The sequence below is a fragment of the Salmo salar genome, chromosome ssa22 (assembly GCF_905237065.1).
Source record: "Salmo salar chromosome ssa22, Ssal_v3.1, whole genome shotgun sequence".
Lineage (NCBI taxonomy): Eukaryota > Metazoa > Chordata > Actinopteri > Salmoniformes > Salmonidae > Salmo > Salmo salar.
In genome coordinates, this window is record NC_059463.1 from 40337501 (window position 1) to 40351781 (window position 14281).

Here is a 14281-nt window from a genome sequence, read left to right on the forward strand (position 1 = left end):
AATGGAGACAATAGTAGGTCCCCTGAGGACAGCAGAGGGCCAGTTTGAATATCAAAAGACCCCAATGTCCCCCACCTCACTCCCCTCAAACCCCACAGAGACAACCTCACCCCTCTTCACCACTGTCCATCTGCCAGGAGAAGAGATGCGAGCGGGAGAAGTGGGGAGGGGGATGGAGAGAGAGAGGGAGGGAAAGGTATGGGGAATGTAGATGGTGACAAACTGCAAAGGTGCAGAATGTGAGAGAAAGAGAGAGGAAGAGAGAGAATGTGTGTGTGTGTGTGTGTGTGTGTGTGTGTGTAAGAGCGAGATGGTGGATGGATGGATGGATGGATGGAGAAAGAGGTGTAAAGGAGAAGAAGGGAGACAGTAGGTGTGTGGAGAGTTGGTGACAGGGGAGAGAGATGGAAGGAGCCACTAGTACAAGATGTGTGTGGTGACAGACCACAGTCTCTCTCTCTCTCGTTCCTCTTTAATTTCTCTCATTGTTACACGAGTCTGTCGCGTTTGTCCCTGTCAGCTGGAGAGTGATGGTTACACACACAAACACACACACACATAAACATATACAGTATATATACAGATATACAGTAGCCTAAGTGTATAAAAGTGTGTATTCTTATTTTACATTTATGTAGTTCTGTCCTTGAGTTGTTATTGTCTATTGAGATTTTGTATCATGTCATGTTTTGTGTGGACCCCAGGAAGACTAGCTGCTCTGTTACTAGCAGTTAATGGGGATCCTAATAAAACACTAAACACACACAATCTCCCGGGAATCAAAAGCACAACCCTGGCAGTGCAAGTGACATGCTCTCCCAACTCCATGGGGATCCATAATAAACACAAAACTCCATCTCTGACTATGCTCATGGTTTCCGAAAGAATCAAATTCATTCTCTATCATTGTTTTTGCATCATTTCACATCAGTACTGTGAGATAAATGTATTGTGTTCCTTGTCTGAGTATTGTGTGTATATTGTGGGGAGAGTCGCAACTCGTAACACTCACATACTGGGTTAAATAACACAGTCCTGCTGAGAGCCAGACCAAGCGTGACACGACAGTTGATGGTGTGTGGGTGCGTGCACTCCAATAGAATCTAAATGCATCTTTAAAGACATTACACAGCCACTCTGTCTACACAATGAGCCTCAATGGATTGGTCAAAAATTTCAAACGTGTATTTTTTCATATATAGACACACCATACATTTTTATAAAATCAACTATGTGTAGGCTACTGAGCTTGTCTGATGCTTTAAGCATTGTGATTAAAAATGAAGACACAAATTACTAAAAAGAGGGAGCCAGAGATCAATATAGCCTAACCTGAAGAAAAGAAACCTGTTCCCGACCCTCGTCCTCCGCTGCCGCTGGCCTTCGTGGATTCTGCCGTTACGCTCCTGAAGTTGCCGATAATTGGCTACACCAGCAGTCAACAAACTTTTCCATTTGGAGATCCAAGTTATCCTTTCCAAGTCCTACCATTTCTACTAGGGATGCACGATATATCGGTGAGCATATCGGAATCGGCCGATAGCAAAAAATGCCAACATTGGCCCGATGTCTATTTTAATGCCGATGTGCAAAACCGATGTCAAAGCTGACGAGCATACCTATATAACGTAGGTAGATGACGTAATGACGCCGTGAAAAATACAGCGCTACATATAACAAAAGCAGAAAAATACTAAGCGCACACTTCCAACAACTAAACAAGTTTAAGTCCAGCAGTCATTTGAAAGAGTAAGAACATTTCAGCGAGACAACTCAAAAGGTGAAATCCATTAACACCAAGACAATGGAATTAATTTCCCTTGACAATCAACCGTCCTCTGTCGTGGATGATGTTGGCTTTCGCCGACTGGTCGAGCCCCGGTACACACTATTTTCAGATGTTGTCCTACTGGAGTTACACAGTATTGTTGAAACGTACAGTACATCTATGAGCTACGGGCGTCACTGCTATTAGCTTCACGACTGACATTTGGCGATGTCAGCCCAGGAGCATGCTGAGTCTGACAGCACAGTGGGTCAACGAGGATTTCGTACTGAGGAAAGCTGTATTGCATGCTCAAGAATGTGCTCGTTGTCATACCGCTGCTGCCATTCCAATGGCATTTGAGAACATGTTTGAAACTTGGAAACATGAACACTCCTAGCGCCATTCGAACAACTGACTGGAGAAATAAGCTAATCAACTGTGTCTGCAGCAGACGTGATACCCACTGTCATGGCATTGCGACGCCTGCTCAACAAAACTGCAGACACTGTGGGGTTAAAACTTACAAAAGTACTTGAGGCTGTGAACAAGCGATTCGGTGGCATTCTCTCTGAGCCTCTTTACTGTGTCGCCACCATGCTCCATGCTAGGTACAAGGGCCGCTACTTCGATGCAGACAAGAAAGAGGGTTTACCTGAAATTTTACATACACAGCTGGACAAGATGAACCGACTGAACAAATGAACAACGAAACACAGCAAGTAAGTGAAAGATATGAATGTTTTGATTATGTTTTGCTGGTAATGGGGACATTCATAATTCCCAACAAAATAACTTTTTGGTCAGTGTGGTGTGGTGTGATGTGTGTGGTACCTTTATTTAACTAGGCAAGTCAGGTAAGAACAAATTCCTATTTACAATGACAGCCTACCCCGGCCAAACCAGGACAACGCTGGGCCAACTGTGCGCCGCCTTATGGGACTCGCAATCACGGCCGGATGTGATGCAGCCTGGATTTGAACCAGGGACTGTAGTGACACCTCTTGCACTGAGATGCAGTGCCTTACACCGCTGTGTCCATGTGTGTGTGTGCGTCAACTATTTAACTGTACTAGAATGCTTAAAAGGCCGCTAAAATGTAAAAGATCGCTATGGCTTTTTGGCAAGGAAAATAACGGATATCAGTATCAGCCAAAAATGTCATATCGGTGCATCCCTAATTTCTACTGATATGTGTGCCAGTTATGATTTTCATGTGCACATTTTTGTGGAACAGTTTCATATCTCAAAATCAATGTCATGTGGTTAAACAACATTCTATATAAATTAAAATGATACAAATCTAAAAATAACTTATATTGCCATTGGCAATATATAAATATAGACCACATAAAGCCAACAAATAAAAACAATGCAGCCCGCATCCTGATAAAAATAAATACCCTATAAATCACATTGGCTAGGCATGGCCTGTCTGGAAGGAACTTGAAACATTGAATCATCTATTTACTTGGTCCGGCCCAAAGCTCATGCTAGCAAACTTGCAACATTGTATAAAATATTCTGGGCCCTCAGAGTTTCCGGAGCCAGTGACCCTGAATTGTGAATTGTCATGTCAAAACTTATTGATACACCAGTAGCTAAGATGTGGAGAAGTTTGTCCACAATAAAGCGCTGCTCTACCTTAACAGCACTATCAACAAGGCAGGTCCTAGTTTTGTCGCATCTGGACTCGCATCTGGACTACTGTTCAGTTGTGTGGTCAGGTGAAAATTGCATATTCATATCAATCTCTCCTGACTCAAAGTGGAGGAGAGATTGACTTCATCAATACTTGAACTTTTGAGAGGTATTGACATGTTGAATGCACCAAGCTGTCTGTTTGAACTACTGGCGCACAGCTAGTAACTAGTTTTGGGGGCCAGACCATGCATTCTACACAATGACAACAGTCTTTACAGCAGATACTGTTTGCTGTGAATTATAAAGTATCTTTCATACGAATCCTAACCTTGTGACCCAGTCCATACATCTAATGTTTGTCATGAACATTCAGGAGAATGGATTTTGCTATAAAATGCTGTGGCTCAAATCCACTCGTTGGGCTCTCAACGAATCACCTACAGGTGGGTCGTTGACAAGCTTCATTATTGCAATAATTAATCAATGTTATTAATACATTTTGAATAAAGTAATATCCTGATTGGTGATTCACCTTGTCTCTCCTCATTATTGATTAGAATTTCCACAACACCACTCCTAAAATGACAACGGTAAGACTGTAATAATAATATATTCATGCATTCAACAGAAATTACCGTAACCAAACAAACATTGTAGATAAGAAATGATGGGAATTAACAGTAAATGTACTACTGGTGATATCTATCTATCTATCTATATAGATATAGATATATATATAATATAGATATATATATATAATATATAGTGTATATAATATATAGTGTATATATATATATATACACACACAGTTGAAGTCAGAAGTTTACATACACTTAGGTTGGAGTCAATAAAACTAATTTTTCAACCACTACACAAATGTCTTGTTAACAAACTATAGTTTTGGCAAGTCAGTTAGGACATCTACTTTGTGCATGACACAAGTCATTTTTCCAACAATTGTTTACAGACAGATTACTTCACTTATAATTCACTGTATCAGAAGTTTACATACACTAAGTTGACTGTGCCTTTAAACAGCTTGGAAAACTCAGTGCCTATTTGCTTGACATCATAAGAAAATCAATGAAATCAGCCAAGACGTCAGAAAAGATTTTGGAGACCTCCACAAGTCTGGTTCATCTTTGGGAGCAATTTCCAAACGCCTGAAGGTACCACGTTCATCTGTACAAACAATAGTACGCAAGTATAAACACCATGGGACCACGCAGCCGGCATACCGCTCAGGAAGGAGACGCATTCTGTCTCCTAGAGATGAACATACTTTGGTGCGAATAGTGCAAATCAATCCAAGAACAACAACAAAAAACAACAAAGGACCTTGTGAAGATGCTGAAGGAAACAGGTACTGCACATGATCGTACTTTTTGGAGAAATGTCCTCTGGTCTGATGAAAAAAAAATACAACTGTTTGGCCATAATGAAAATCGTTATGTTTGGAGGAAACGGGGAGGTTTGCAAGCCGAAGAACACCATCCCAACTGTGAAGCACGGGGGTGGCAGCATTATGTTGTGGGGGTGCTTTGCTGCAGGAGGGACTGGTGCACTTCACAACATAGATGGAATCATGAGTATGGAAAATGATGTGGATATATTGAAGCAACATCTCAAGACATCAGTCAGGAAGTAAAAGCTTGGTCGCAAATGGGTCTCACAAGTGGACAATGACTCCAAGCATACTTCCAAAGTTGTGGCAAAATGGCTTAAGGACAACAAAGTCAAGGTATTGGAGTGGCCATCACAAAGCCCTGACCTCAATCTCATAGAACATTTGTGGGCAGAACTAAAAAAGTGTGTGCAAGCAAGGAGGCCTACAAACCTGACTCAGTTAAACCAGCTCTGTTAGGAGGAATGGGCGAAAATTCACCCAACTTATTGTGGGAAGCTTGTGGAAGGCTACTTGAAATGTTTGACCCAAGTTAAACAATTTAAAGGCAATGCTACCAAATACCAACTGAGTGTATGTAAACTTCTGACCCACTGGGAACGTGATGAAATAAATAAAAGCTGAAATAAATAATTCTCTCTACTATTATTCTGACATTTCACATTCTTAAAAAAAAGTGGTGATCCGAACTGACCTAAGACAGGGAATTGTTACTAGGATTAAATGTCAGGAATTGTGAAAAACTGAGTTTAAATGTATTTGGCTAAGGTGTATGTAAACTTCCGACTTCAACAGGAAGGAAGGTCGGTTTAGGGCTTTGTGTTCTGATGAACCCAGAAGTCCCTAGAAAACAGCGGCAATTGTTGCTGATGACTACCCTGGCTAAATAAATACAATGAAATGAATGATCACTCTCATTCAAATGCCCTACCTAGACTAAATAAATAATGCTTTGGCACAAAATAGCACAATATTTTAGAAAATATGATGAACATCACCAAAGTGTGAGGAAAGTGGTCAATGTCTTTATACAAAACTACCTTAGACAAAAAGCAGGTATTTCTTTAATTGATTAATTGATTGATTTGACATGAAATTCAAAACTATTAAACAGTGCTTTTAGAATAACAGCATCATAAAAACATTACTTTTCATCATTTTCCAAATATTTTCTAACCTCAATAGAAATGGAGTGTAAATTGTTGTACCAGTAGCTAGTGTAGCAGATTTCCTGCACTCACCAAGAGGCTACAGACAGACTAGTAATGCTGAACTATAAAGGATTCACTATAGGCTCATTTCCTCTCTGAAGAACACCAGATGCTACCTACACATGAGCCTAATGAAACAAACCAGCACACAGACCCACACAGAGCCATACACACATACAGACACACACACACAGAGCCATACACACACACACACACACACACACACACACACACACACACACACACACACACACACACACACACACACACACACACACACATACAGGCACACACAGAGCCATACACACATACAGGCACACACAGAGCCATACACACATACAGACACACACACACAGAGCCATACACACATACAGCGCCATACACACATACAGACACACACAGAGCCATACACACATACAGGCACACACAGAGCCATACACACATACATACACATACACACAGAGCCATACACACATACAGACACATACACACAGAGCCATACACACATACAGACACACACAGAGCCATACACACACACACAGAGCCATACACACATACAGACACACACAGAGCCATACACACATACATGCACACACAGAGCCATACACACATACAGGCACACACAGAGCCATACACACATACAGGCACACACAGAGCCATACACACACAGAGCCATACACAGAGCCATACACACACACACAGAGCCATACACACATACAGGCACACACAGAGCCATACACACATACAGGCACACACAGAGCCATATACACACAGAGCCATACACACATACAGGCACACACAGAGCCATACACACATACAGGCACACACAGAGCCATACACACACAGAGCCATACACACACAGAGCCATACACACATACAGGCAGACACAGAGCCATACACACATACAGGCACACACAGAGCCATACACACATACAGGCACACACAGAGCAATACACACACAGAGCCATACACACATACAGGCACACACAGAGCAATACACACATACAGACACACACAGAGCAATACACACATACAGACACACACAGAGCAATACACACATACAGGCACACACAGAGTCATACACACATACAGGCACACACAGAGTCATACACACATACAGGCACACACAAAATATGCGTCTCCTAACATGTTGAAGTAGGATAAAAGAAAACCGAATAGAACACTATAAGTTAGTGGTGCGCGCTTAGTAATACTTGGTTTAAGAATATAATAGAATAGGTAAAAACCATAAGTTAAACACAGTATCTAAAAGAAAAATCTATTTGGCATTCATGTAATGTGTTAGTAACTTATCTGAACAGAGTTTTCCCGCTCTGCTTTTGTCCTTATCAAAACTGAAAAGTCCTCTGTCGGATTTGTCCTTGATAAATATGCATGTCCTAATGTTGCAGTGCTACGTGCAGAGATGTGAAGCAGCAGAGAGCACACAATGCTTCTCTCTCTCTTTCTCTGAGGAGGGAGGGAAGAGAAAGACACGTTTCTCATGATAGGATGACTGATTCATGCATGTGTGCATGCTTTCTGGTATAAACAACTCATTGTGTGTCTGAATGAGATTGTATCCTCCTGACCTACAGAATGAGACTTGAGTGCCAAGGTCTGAATTAAAACCTGCAGTTCTTCTAGCGCTCTGGCTCAGTTCAATGCCAGCTAAGCTATGGAGAGGAAAGCCACACACACACACACACACACACACACACACACACACACACACACACACACACACACACACACAGTGCCAGATAAGCCACTGAGAGGACAGCAGGGTTCTCTAATGCAGATTTCATTAACCTATCGCTGCGCACCTCCGCAGGTCTCCCCACAACCACCTGGCCAGGCCAAGACTGACCACAATGCAGTGCTCCAATCAGCTAACAGCATGCTAGCATACGAGGGGATCACTGAAAAAGAGGCCATATGGCCCAAAAACATTGTGAGGGACTGGGATAAGATGGTCGGGTAGACAGGCGTATGTTCAACGCACACATAATGTACACTCACAGAAACAAAGAAGCACATATACAGCCAGTATGCTACTGGGTTTGGGCACCTGCTTGTGTAAGTGGTAAACACAGTTTCTGGATTTGACTCTCGGATTGGAATCAAACACAAAGGATATGTGAGGTAATGGTGATGAAACATCTAGGATGTACTTACTCACTACCCTGGGGAGCAGGGTCAATTGGAGCAAAGCTGTAATGTTGGACTTGCTCGAGGTCAGATGTCAGCCATCAACATCCAAAAGCCATTCAGCACAGAGACTAGAGAAGTTCTGACACCAGTCACGTCAGCAGAGAACAACACTGTTTAGAAAATGAAACAGCAGCACCTGGTGGTACAAAAAAATTATTAAAAAATGTATGAAATGTATGCATTCACTACTGTAAGTCGCTCTGGATAAGAGCGTCTGCTAAATGACTAAAATGTGAAATGTAAAATGTAAAAAATGTAAATGGTGGTGAAACATGTGTACTGCAACACAGAGAGAAATCCCCATCCACAATGAGATCACAAGACCAACAACCACTCGACCCTGGTAGTTGCCAAATTCCAAATGAACTCCTAGTCCCTACTCACTATGCGTATAGATCTGAATTGATTTGGTAGGTGTTAGCTCCCCCTTGCCCTCTGACAAACCAAGTGGAGCTACTGTTGCTACAGAGTTTATAGACTGACATGACATATAGGAACGTGTGATTGATTTGGACTCTTACATGTCTTTAAAGCCTGACAGCACATCTGCCACTGTCTCCAAATGATCACACGCATCTCTCCTTCTGTTGTTAATCAGAGGAAACCCACAGCCCGCCGCCAAACAGACGACATCCGAATCCAAGGGTTCGATTTCCCTTCATGACGAGGCATTGTGTGTGTGTGTGTGTGTGTGTGTGTGTATTCATATGTGCAAGTGTCCTTTTAGCCTATAGGCTAAGAGAAGGACTGACAGAATGTATCCATAAAGGGGTTGATGACAGATCCATATCCCCAAACTAAAGACGGTCTCTCCACAGCTAGAAGAGAGCCAAGCTCCAGTTCACAGTACGTGGCTGGCTACCATTCAAACCTGGCATCTTTCATTCATAACAGAAATAATATGGCAGCAGATCAGTTGAGTTGAAAAGCAGGGAATATAGGCTTATTCTGATGGATCTGTATGTATGTTTGCACAAAACTAGAAGCTTTGTATGTGGTCAGACGAAATTAGTGGGGACAGAATCTTCTCTAGCCTACAGACATAATGTTGAACTCAAACCTCTTCCTGACTTTTTTACTGGACTGATGTCTAAGTAATTCAGTTAGTTCAGACCAGGATCCTTAGTCCCTTACTTTCTGAGTCCCAATTCAGACCAGGATCCTTCCTTAATAGACCAAAAGCAAAATGTTGGCATCTTATTAGATAAAGATATTATCATGTTTATTCCGTCTGTCTGTCTGTTGTAAGGGCTATAGAGGGAAACATCTGTCTACTAATGTTGCTATCTCCATTGTGGTCCAAATCCATGCTCCTCTAGTAATTCTATTCAATAGGAATTTGTCAGTACGCCAGTCAGTCAGTGAATGTGAAGGGGGTCTTAGTTATAGTTCCAGATGACATCTGCCCAGTTCTGCTGCTGTATTTAAGCTGTCCCAGAGACTGCCTGCTGGGAATTTAGTTTATTAAGATCCCCATTAGCTACTGCATAGGCAGCAGCTACTCTTACTGGGGTCCACATAAGATGAACAGATACATGACAGATTACAGAACAGTAATAGACAAGAGCAATATAAGATACTCCATCAAAGGATACGTTTTCATTTTTACCACCAAATCTTATGATGTAAATGGCATGTTATAGAAGGTTCCAGACACCTTTTTGTGATTTCACATTTTTGAAAAACCTACTCCAAACAGCAAATCACTTCCTCGTCCTCGTTGTGTAGGGGCCCCGAAAAAACTTGAACAAAGGCTCCAAAAACACCCAAATACATCCTTTTAGAAAGGCAAAGCTCTCAGTATAGTGATGCAGGTCTTTAGATGTTGTACACATGAAATTGTGACATTCCGAACTTTATCCCCAATGGTATATTCCGTTTTGCGCGACTCTAGCCATTTCCCTTATCCAGCTGTTCCATTGTGTAGCCTGCTGCTACAGGTAACTGTCAAAATAAAGGACATTTTTAAGGTTAGGGTTAAGTTTAGGCATTAACTCAAAATCTTATGCTTTGGCATTATTAACTCTGAATGGTTAAGATAAGGGTTAAGGTTTGGAACAGGCTTTAAAAATAAAATCACAAAAAAAAATTATATTGCAACCTTTGGCACTTGAGGCAGATTTATACACCCATATGCCATCCCCAAATCCTTAGCAAAACTCAAACCTACATGAACATAACAACGCTCACTGTTTCCCCTAGTGGCCGTTTTCCACATTATCTTCCGACGGCCACAGACATGGATGGAAGTCGAATACTTACATTTACATTTACGTAATTTAGCAGACGCTCTTATCCAGAGCGACTTACAAATTGGTGCATTCACCTTATGATATCCAGTGGAACAACCACTTTACAATAGTACATCTATATCTTTTGGGGGGGGGAGGGTGGGGGGGGGGGGTGGGTGGGTTAGAAGGATTACTTAATCCTATCCCAGGTATTCCTTAAAGAGGTGGGGTTTCAGGTGTCTCCGGAAGGTGGTGATTGACTCCGCATACTGACTTATATCATGGGTGACCTGGCTGGCTGGCTGGCTACACAAGGAGGATGAGGAAGTAATTTGCTGTTTGGGGTAAGTTTCTCAAAAACATGTGAAATCACAAAAAAGGTGTCTGGACCCTTCTATAACATCCCATTTACATAAAAAAAAATAGATTTGGTTGTAAAAAATGAAACGTATCCTTAAATTCACAATAAATAAATAAAAAAAGTTATATATAGATGTCTCAAGTTGTAACGCCCTGGCCATAGAGAGGGTTTTTTGTTCTCTATTTTTGGTTAGGCCAGGGTGTGACATGGGTGGGAGTTCTAGGTTTCTTTTTCTATGTTGGTGGTTTTCTTTGTTTCGGCCGTGTATGGCTCTCAATCAGGAACAGATGTAGATCATTGTTGCTGATTGAGAGTCATACATAGGCAGCCTGTTTTTCCTTTGGGGTTTGTGGGTGAATGTTTTCTGTTTAGTTTGTATCCTGACAGAACTGTGGATGGTCGTTTTTTGGTTTCGTTTTGTGTAGTGTTCATTCGGTCATTAAACCTTACAAGATGAACACATCCTCCGCTGCACCTTGGTCTCATTTCAACGACGGCCGTTACACAAGTGTTGAGGGAGCGTGCAATTGGCATGCTGACTGCAGGAATGTCCAAAAGAGCTGTTACCAGAGTATTTAATGTTAATTTCTCTACCATAAGTAGCCTCCAATGTCGTTTTATTTGGCAGTATGTCCAACTGGCCTCACAACCGCAGACCACATGTAACCATACCAGCCCAGGACCTCCACATCTGGCTTCTTCACCTGCGAGATTGTCAGAGACCAGTCACCCAGACAGCTGACGAAACTGAGGAGTATTTCTGTCTGTAATAAAGCTCTTTTGTGGGGAAAAACTCATTCTGATTGGCTGGACCTGGCTCCCCAGTGGGTGGGCCTCCCAGGCCCACCCATGGCTGCGCCCCTGCCCAGTCATGTGAAATCCATAGATTAGGGCCTCATGAATTTATTTCAATTGACTGATTCCCTTATATGAACTGTAACTCAGTCAAATTGTTGAAATTGTTGCATTTATATTTTTGCTCAGTATAGTTCTGTGTGTGCAGATAAAGCAGCAATCAGCAGTAGAAACAACAACAAAGCGGCCTCCCTGCCCCTGGTAAAAAGATGAGGTATGGAGCTGGAGAAATGGATGCAAGGATTGACCATCCATGATATCAAAATTATAGTTTTAACCATGTTTTGAAGCTATATAGTGTTTGCTTATATTTTCTTTGTTTACAAACATTGGTGTAAACAAGCGTATATTTGGGGTTCTGATGGGGTACAACAGTTGACGCATTTCTAAGTAATATTCTTCAAGAATCAATGGGGATGGCCTCCCAAGTGGAGCAGCGGTCTATGGCACTGCATCGCAGTGCTAAAGGCGTCACTACAGACCCGGGTCTGATCCCGGGCGGTATCACAACCGGCCGTGATCAGGAGTCCCATAGGGCGGCGTGCAACTGGCCCGGCGGCGTCCGGGTGAGGGGAGGGTTTGGTCGGGGGGACTTTACTTTGTTCATCGCGCTCTAGCGACTCCTTGTGGCGGGCCTGGTGCCTGCAGGCTGACCTCGGTTGTCAGGTGAATGGTGTTAAGCAGGCGGGTGTTAAGAAGCGGTTGGCGGGCCATGTTTAGGAGGACGCATGACCCGACCTTCGCCTCCCGAGCCAGTTGGGGAGTTACAGCGATGACACAGGATCAAAATTGGATATGACAAAATTGGGGAGACAAAGTGGGGCAAAACTATAATAATCCATGTGTACATATCATTAATTTAGAAGTCCAAAAAGGGATGTAGTAACTGCTGATTGCCCCTTTAAGGGCAAGGCCAGCTGCTTTGTTTTGAGCCAGCTGCAGCTTTGCCAGGTCTTTCTTTACTGTACCTTAACATATTACCAGACATTAATCAAGATGTATTTAAGACCCGTTTGTTGTTAATTACCCATTCTGACCCTGACTGTAACTCCTTGCTAAGAGTCTCAGTGCTGGTGTGTAGAGTGTGCAATCATAATAGTCATTTTAGCTTCTTGTAAGACAAGTGGCAAATCATTTGTTAAGATAGAGAAGTGTATGTGTGTGTAAGTGTATCACTACCTGGGCTGTGGCCTGTTGATAGCCTTACGTAAGGACTATAGATCGGAACGTCTGCCCCTTTGCCACTGAGAGGACAGATATTCCCCTCTATAGCCCTTGCATAAGGCCACAGCCCAGGTAGTGATACACACACGCACAGACCCAAGACAACAAGATCAAATCAAGAGATCAAGCCTATCTGTTTTCTTCACTTCTAACTGACACCAGGTGAATGAAACTCGGCTAAAGTTATGTTGATTTCTTCCACAATGTAGGCCTATAACCATTAAATGTGTAGGCCTAGCTAATTTGTCTTTACAGAGAGGCCTGGCGGATGTATGAATCAGAATCAGAAACAGAATGCTGAATAGAAGAGCTATGGGCCGCGCGTAACTCGTTTGGTGACATAACGTGATTCAGATAACCAAACGGATCCCCTGAATTATCTCTGCATGACCAACCTCCAAAAAAGACTCTCTGTTGCGACAACACTCACATTCACTTCGAGGAGTGCTGTCAGCCTCCCTATCTGTAGCATAATTTACAGCACCAGCCATCCCGCCCGCATCTGCCGGCCTAACAAAACAACCATGCTGACAACCATTCAATTGCTAGTTTGTCTCCTTCAATATTGTATCAAACATCACAACTACCTATAAAGACATAAATGTGACTGGTGTGTGGAAATAAACGGCTGTATACTGACCCTGTTTATAATTTGCGCAGAGCAGCAAAAAAAGAACCCACCGCAGCATCATCCATCCATGCGCAGCGCATTAGGCTCGGCTCGGCAACGTGAGAAGGCTACACCCGGTCAAGAACGATTGCAGATGGCTTTACCGAAAACATCTACCATCTTTACCGAAGCGGCGGCATCCCTTCACAGCATAATTAATCTTGACATCTTCAAATATTCATAAACCCGTTAGCCACTAGGCAATATGACACTACCCGATGCGAAGGTATGACCTATTATTAGAAGCCTGTTAGAGGAATGCTGTTGTTTACTTACCTGCGTGCCAGTGGCGTGACCGCAGATATTTCGCTGTTCCCTCTCTTTTCTCCGCTGTGTGTGTCAGCTCTGCAGTAGCATGTGTGTAAGTGTGTGCCTGTGCTCGTTATTTCGTGTAATGCGGTACAGGACTCCCTCTCTCGCTATCCGTGAAGCCGCAATCACATCTTCGGCTGGTGCGCGCTCCCGGTCAGTGGGTCGATGTGAGTGGGTAGCGCGGGACAGGTGTTGAGGGGCGGGGAAGGGGGAAAAAGGAGGTTGACTGGTGACAGTAAAGACTGCTGGTGCGGTGCTATCTATTTAAGGAGAGGTGGAAGTTACAGTGGAGTTATTGTTTTCTTTCATTTGATTGTTTTCTGGAATAACTAATATGTATTGAGTTACAGACAGAGAGCTGTGGATTACTCCATGCAGCCATATCTGTT

At 42.8% G+C, this 14281-nt stretch overlaps 1 protein-coding gene across 8 annotated transcripts in view; it reads right to left on the reverse strand.

Annotated features, from left to right (window-relative positions):
- The window catches only part of LOC106583506 (neurofascin), a 161095-nt gene extending 147033 nt beyond the window's left edge, over nucleotides 1-14062 (reverse strand). For 4 of the 8 annotated variants that reach the window (XM_045705764.1, XM_045705763.1, XM_045705761.1 and 1 more), the window contains exons 1-2: nucleotides 13857-14061; nucleotides 8204-8375 (exon numbers count right to left, since the gene is read on the reverse strand). The gene's annotated coding sequence lies outside the window, so the exon portion shown is untranslated. Of the gene's footprint in view, nucleotides 1-8203; nucleotides 8376-13856 lie in introns of all 8 variants that reach the window. The other 4 variants (XM_045705760.1, XM_045705757.1, XM_045705762.1 and 1 more) reach the window with 2 other exon arrangements.
- Nucleotides 14063-14281: the final 219 nt, after the last annotated feature.